The following is an 8075-nucleotide window of genomic DNA, read 5'->3' on the forward strand; positions in this document are numbered from 1 at the left end:
ATCTCAGTATAGTATTTCAGTATGCTGTAGCATATTCAAGTATTTCATTTATATTATGCTCAGTACATTTAAAATACTGATCGCATATCTTTTCCTATTTTGTACCATATCATGCTATAGGTTACGACCCTCAACATTAGTCCTTCAATCGATACATTCCAGTGCCTTTCCAGTAGCAGAGTTCTCATTATCCAAAGATGAGAGACTATGTTTTATTTTAGTATATTTGTAACACCCTAAAATTCAAGCTAAGAATAGAACATGCTTCAAGTACATGTAGGATTAAAGATCATGTTTTAATAGTATGGGAAGGGATTTGGTCATGTACCAAGGCCACAAGTAACTCATAGCTCATAACCAAGACAAAACCTTCCTTGCTAATCAATTCATTAAGAAATATATTGCTATGGCCAGTTTCAAATGATCATCAATTCTAGATTTTGAAGCATTTTTAGGCTCAAGACCCATAAAAGGATAAATATTTGAATTATCTGTCCAACGTAGTTAGTTTAGCCTTAATCAAATATTAGAGTGAAATGTTATGGCCTTTTTGGTAAAGCATTTTTATAAAGTGAGATATCACGAGCCAAACCACAATCGTGGTCATATTATATGATTGTACAATGGTCTCATCTGATCGATACAACTCCAAGCATTTGAAAGTTGACAATTATACCTTCCATCACAAGAGGAAACCATGATCGTTCTTTGAAACCACGATTGTAGGAACGATCATGATTCCCAATGATAATTCGAATTGAACCTTTAACCTATGAACCAAGGTACGATCATAGGGAGGTCCCACAATCATACCGAGGCTTATTTGATTATTTTTAGAGATCTCTCATCTATCTCAGAACCACAAACACTACCCACGATCGTAGGTTGGTCCCACGGTCATAGGAAGGTCCCATATATTTCTTCTAATGGCTTTCAATTACGAATTTAAAAGGGGCACATCAGTCTTTTCCCATTCTTTTAACATTAACACTCTGTCATTTAAGTTATTTCAAGGCAGATTATGAAGGTTAATTTTGCCCTAAGACCTTATTACTCATAAAAATATCCAACGCTTATTTTCAAATAAAGAAGAGATGCAATTTCTTTTCCCAAGGCAGAGTTAGGGTTCATCTTCTTCAGGATCCCAAATTAAAAGAATTATTCAGGGTTGTCATCTTCAGATATATGGTATTTCATTAGTGGATCTCTATTCACCTATTGTATCCCAAAGTTAATTTAATTCTTCAATTCAATTCCTTCTTTACAATTTAGAGTTCATGGATGCTGTCAAATACCTTGATATGTTAGTCCCTTGGTATTATTGAGTGGTAACTAATGTTTTGCCATGAATTTTAGTGTCATTACATGTCCATGATAATAAACCTTAATTATATTAAGAAATCCATAATTTTGAACTTGATTTATTAAATTTATTAAATTCATTCAGATTATAAAACTGGCATAATAGGTTATGAAAACTCAATGACCTAGAATATCATGCATATATTTATGAGGGTAAAGTTCTCCAGCCTATATGTTTTGAATGCACTCAAATAATGTATTTATTTTCAGTGTTCATATTATTATCATTGAGCATTCTAGTTATCAAGGTTATTTATTTAGGAGTAGTACTAAGCACCGAGCAGACGTAGGGATAAAGGCTCACCCATCAACTAGGCTGAGACCTTTTGTTGAAGTACCTAAGTCCCAAAACTATGATGCCACCATAGGTTATAAAGAGTCACCCATCAGACCAGGATTGATACCTTAATTCTTTCGAACATTAGTTTAATGGATCCATGTTAGTCAGTGTCAGTAGCCTTGGTAAGGTACAAAATACCCTTCCAGCTAGGGTTATAGATTGGACCTCAGTTAGCTCAAATTGGGGTATGTCAATTATTAGTAGATCCTGTAATATGTAGTTTTGATAATGAGTAGCTAACTACAAAGAGCCAAGTCCCTGAATGTGCAAGGTACAGTACAACTGACATGCGTAGTCAGCACAGCTTTGTCCTCTTGTGTAGCAAACTTACATGTGTTATTTTGTACTTATTAGGATATTTTGTCCAAAAATCTTTCTTCCCTAATCATCACTTAGCTATAAAAGGAAGGGATGCCTCTTCATCAAATGGTTTTTGCAAATACAAAGAATAAAAAGAGGCAACAAAGAACCCAATTCAACACAACTCAAGTATTGATCATATTCTTATCTTTAAAGTATGATTAAAGAGTGATTGAGTGTTGTTGAGTGCTGATTTGTACAAGAATTACTCATGCTATAAGAGTAATGTCTTGTGTTATATTTGCTTGAGAATGCTTAGGTAGAGTTGCCTAAGTTTGATACTGATTATAGTTAATCAGTGTAGAGGGTTCTTGGCAGAGTTTCTAAAATGAGCTTATAGTAGAGTTATTATAAGCAAAAGGAGCCTAGAGTTAGGCTGAATCAAGTCTGTAATCAAGAGGTTGATTATATTAGATTTTGTTAGTGCTTATGAGGTCAAGCCGTGGTTTTTTATTTCTTGAGTAAGGAGGTTTCCATGTTAAATCATGTGTTCTATACCTTTTCTGCACTCCTTTATGGTTTCGGGTCATTAACTATTCTATTGCCTGAGATTAACTATGAGAAACCTTATCCCTCACTGTGTCGTGCAACTATAAGGGTTTCAACAATTGGTATCAGGGTGAGGTTCACTCTAAAAGGTTTATGCCTAGAGTATTTTTGTGATCATGGTTGCCTCATTGAATGTAAAATAGGAAAAAAGGTTCCTTTGTGTAAAAAAATAAGAGCAGTCCTGGAAAAGTAAAAGCAAAGGCTAACGAGAATATCTCTGGTGAAGAAGACACTGATGTTGCACTTCTGGGAACAAGTATTGTTAGAGAAATGAAAAAAATGGTCGGGTTGGCAAAAAGAATGGTAAAATTGAAGTATGTCACAATGGTGGTAGCTCTAAAGAATTCATGAGAAACTACCCAATGCAAGAGAAGGACCAGAATCTTGAGAAGTCAAGAAGGAAGGATACAGTTAGCCATGTAGTTAATAAGATATTGGCAACATGTGAAGACTCTTCCAGTGATTCAGATGAAGATGAGAAGACTTGAGATGTCTCTATGCTAGCAGTGGAAGACAATCCAGTCATTTATAATTCCTTGTTTGCATTCACGGCAACTCAGAAGATAAAGAAAAAAAAGAGGTAATTCTTTCTGACTTTAAGGATAACCTAGATAACTACTCTGCTAAGAAGATAAAGAGGCTTGCTAGTTTGTTGATAGACTCTGTATGTGAACTAACTACTGAGAAGAATGTATTAGAGGAAAAATTAGAGAATTAAGAACATGAATTGATTGTTTTAACCCTCTAAATTTTTGAAACAAAAGAGTTGTTCAAATAGATAAAATCTAAAAAATAAGATTTTAATTAGTAATCTGAAGAAAGTAAATGATAGAGATGAAAAGGGACAAAGAAACTTCAAGGCTTCAAGTTGATCTTGAGGAAATATTGAGGGATTCCCAAAAACACCTTATGTTTGCGCTTCACAAGAATGAAAAGTTATAAAGGGACCTAGTCCGCTTAAGAGGAGAAATGAACAAGTCTCTTAAATGGACTGCTCCTTCATGGATTCTCTCTAATTTGATTAGTCAAGGTGATAATGATAGAAAAGGACTAGGCTATCAAGGAGAATTTGAACCTGCTATGTGAAAAGAAAAGACTGTCAATGGTTCTAGAAAGAAGGCTACAAAATCTATGGACAATCGTTGTGAAAAAAATGGCCAATCTAAATTGAATTTTCAAAGATGGAAAAGTGAAGGAATGAACAAATTCAAACGTGTTCAGTAGGAGAATACACAGCCAAATGGATTTAATAACTCAAATAAGATGAGGAGAACTCTCTAACTAGATAGACAAAAAGGTTTTGATTGCACCATTGTCTTCATACTAGAAACTGAAACTCAAGTGTGTTCCAAAATCAAACAAGTGTTCATGGTTCCAGGTTGGAGAAAGGGGATTGCAGTAAGGAATGTTCATTAAATGTGAGTGTTCATGGCTTAATTAAGAAGATCTACCTGTGTTCTCTCTCATAAGTCACTCCAAGGTGGAAGTGTCATATCTTGAAATAGTTGATTTCAAGGGACTTGGTCCATAGAAAACTCAACTTAAAAATAGACGGCCTCAGCAAGAGGCTAGAGCATGGATCGATCAAGCCAACCTAACCTAATATGTGAATCAGTGTCTCTTTAAAAATTTAGCTATGTTAAAGAGATAGGTATCCATGATAAAGTAGGTGCTTGTTAATCTAACACAGCTTCATGCCTTTACAAGTATACACCCATGGGAACAGCTTAGGAGGAGAACAGTTAAGCTAACACAAGTACAAAATTCAATCATAAAGAGAGGGACCTAGTCCTATTACTCAGGTTAGTACCTATACAAGAAGTTTAAACTAATTATAAAATGTTTTCCGAAAAAACCATATATGTTTTCTTCTATAAAGTGTCAAATTCTGTGCAAAATAATGAGTCACACTTTTTAGGTCTAGATATGTCAAAACAAAAGGAACCTATTTTAAGGACATTGGTCACCTCTTAAAATTGCTAAGTCAGACCTTTTTGTCATTATTCTTCAACTAGTCCAAGTTATCTTCCCAAATCTACAATTTGTCTCTAAACCTAAACTAAACCAGCTTATCTCTGTCTCTTAAAATCAAATAGACAATATTACTACTTCCTCAAACCCAACAAAAATTCCTAAAGTAGACAAAACTTCAGAGAGTCAAACTAGACATCTCTAAATTGAACATCCTGATTCTTCAGAACTTGAAACCATGGAAAACATCATCTACAATCCTCAACAACAAACTAAATCTTCCTTAGAATTTTTAGAACTCTGAATCAAGTCAGTCCTTAAAAACATAGCTATGTTCAGGAGACAGGTATCCATGATAAAGTAGGTGCTCATTAATCTAACAAAGCTTCATACCTTTGCAGGTATACACCCATGGGAATAGCTTAGAAGGAGAACAGTTGAAGGTAACACAAGTGAAAAATTCAATCATAAAGAGAGGGATCTGGTCTTATCACTCAAGTTAATACCTATACAAGAAGCTTAAACTAATCATAAAATGTTTTCTGAAAAAAACATATATGTTTTATTCTCTAAAGTGTCAATTTCTGTACAAAATAATGAGTCACACTTTTTAGGTCTAGATATGTCAAATCAAAAGGAACCTCTTTTAAGGACATTGGTCACCTCTTAAAATTGCTAAGTCAGACCTTCTTGTCATTATTCTTCAACTAGTCCAAGTTATGTTCCCAAATCTACAAATTTTCTCTAAACCTAAACTAAACCAACTCATCTTTGTCTCTCAAAATCAAATGGACAATATTAATACTTCCTTAAACCCAACAAAAATTCCTAAAGTAGACAAAACTTTAGAGAGTCAGACTAGACATCTCCAAATTGAACATCCTGATTCTTCAGAATTTGAAACCATGGAAAATATCATCTACAGTCCTCAACAACAAACTGAATCTTTCTTAGAATTTTTAGAACCCTAAATCAAGTCAGTCTCCATTGAATCCTCCTTAACCTTCGAATCTAATGCTCAGCCAATCATGATTGAGAATCTAAACCAAGGATTTGGATCACCAATAGAACAAGGAACGTCTCAACCTAAAACTATCTCTTCTCCAGGAAATTTAAAACTTCCTGAAAACTTCCAAATTCCTGAGTCATTCAGAAAATTCAAAAACTTTGAACCCTCTAAAATACAATAAGCCCTGACTCTCCTACATCTTTAGATTCAAACCCTATTTTTTCCAGTTATTTGGTGAAGAAGTTTTAATGAAAAGGGTTGATCTTTCTTTCAATGAAACCTGGATAGTTAAGAATCTTCTCCTACTTGCATATGACACCAAGAAAAGCTCAGTACATAGAGAAGAATTGGAAATGGGTGATAAGGATAAAATAAATGAGAGAAAAGCTATGCTATTAGCACCACATGAAGAAAATGAAGAGGATGTGGATGAAGTACCTCTAAGATGGTCGATAAAGAAACTAAGAGGAAGTATAGGTAGGGATAAAGTGATAAACTCAGAGGTAAAAGTTACAAAAACCTATTCTAAAAGGGGTTTTGAAAAGAATATGATGGAAGATGCCATGAAGGCTCACAAAGCTTTAACCATGAAAAAGAAGGCTAAGAAAATATATGTTAGTAGAGGAGGAAGAAAATGTAGAAGTTGTGGAGGTTGAAAAAAATAAAGACATAGATTCAGTAGTTCCTATTGCTACTAAAGAAAGAAAATTGGAAGTTGAGGATGATGAGAGAACCAGGTCCTCTAAGTAAAAGGGTGGTAGCTCTACTAGAACAAAGTAGAATCATATATTTGTCAAGAAAAGAGAAGATTCTGAGGGACTCGGTCCCATAAAGAGAAAAACTAATGAAAAAAGAGAGCCAAGTAGTGAGACCAAAAGAAATAAAAAGAAAGAAGAAAAGAATGACATATCTAGAGAAAGGAGGATTGAGAACTTAAAAACATAAAAGTTTCTATCTGGGAGAGTATTTGATCAAAAATCTATGAAAAAGTAGGGGTGGAAGAACTGGTGAAGTATGTGAGGCATCATGGATGCCTGCACCTACTAGAAGAACCAACTCCCATTGTCTTTGAAGGAGAAGTAAGAGAATTCTACTACTCCATGGAATTCTTAAAGGATGGTTCATATTTGACTGCACATGTGTAGGAAAACGTTCTTAAGATGGATGAAGAAACACTAGGAAGAATCTTGGATGTACCTAGTGTAAAGATAAGAACTGTGGTAAATCAATAGTCCACCACTAAGTTCATGATTGAGGCATCAAAGGTATGAGAGACCTTAATAGTTGCAGCAAAAAAGAAGTTTCTAAAAAATTATTATCAGCTGGCATTTGAGTTCATCAACAAGGTCCTATTTTCATGATCTGAAAAAAGAATAATTGCTTCCAGTATTGACTTGTTCTTTATTGAATCCTTGAGTAAATTTGAATTGATAAGTATTCCATCTCTAATGATAGAACATATGTATAAATTGATTCATAAAAAAAAGGTAAACATGGAATGCCATATGGATATCTCTTGACTAGGGTGTTTAAACATTATGGTGTATATGAAACTAAAGAAATACCTGGAACAGCCAAGCAGATAATCATCCTGATAACCCTTGTGGAGAATAAATGCATAGAGGGCGAAATTGGATTTGTGTCTCAAGTGTTTGAGTTGCTAGCTATTCAGGAAAGATTGATCAAACAAATGGAGGAATACTAACTTCATATGTAAAGTGCACATATGTGGTACATGTTGATAGGGGGAAGTAAGTGATGTGCTAAGTGAATGATAAGGCATAGTGACAGGAGGAAGAAAATATGCTCAAAATTTTTTTTTGTAAATATCAATAAAGGACCAGGTCCCTATGTGGCATGATGGAGGAAGCATGATGATAGGGGGAACATTCATCTTAAGTGGCAATCACACTGATTAACTATGATGAATTTGCACTAATGCTCAAAGTTTTATGGTTGGTTTGTCATCATCAAAAAGGGGGAAATTTCTATATGTAGTTTATATGATGAGTAGCTAACTACAAAGGACCAGGTCCCTAGATGTGCACAATACAATACAGCTGGCACGCGTTGTCTGCACAATTTTTTCCTCTTGTGTAACAAACTTGCAGGTGCTATTTGTACAGATAGATAGTCCAATGATATTTTAGCCCTAATCATCACTCATCTATAAAAGAAAAGACATGCCTCTTATTTAAATGGTTTTTTGCAAATACAAAGAGTGAAGAGAGGCAGCAAAAACCCCAATTCAACACTACTCAAGTATTTCTCATATTCTTATCTTTGAAGTATGCTTAAAGAGTTATGAGTCTTCTTGAGTGCTAATTTGTAAAAGAATTACTCATGCTATAAGAGTAATGTTTTTTGTTGTATTTGCTCGAGAGTGCTTAGGTAGAGTTGCCTAAGTTTGATATTGATTATGGTTAATCAGTATAGAGGGTCCTTGGCAGAGTTTCTAAGATGAGCTTTTAGTGGAGTTATTAC

The sequence above is a fragment of the Capsicum annuum genome, chromosome 11 (assembly GCF_002878395.1).
Source record: "Capsicum annuum cultivar UCD-10X-F1 chromosome 11, UCD10Xv1.1, whole genome shotgun sequence".
NCBI lineage: Eukaryota > Viridiplantae > Streptophyta > Magnoliopsida > Solanales > Solanaceae > Capsicum > Capsicum annuum.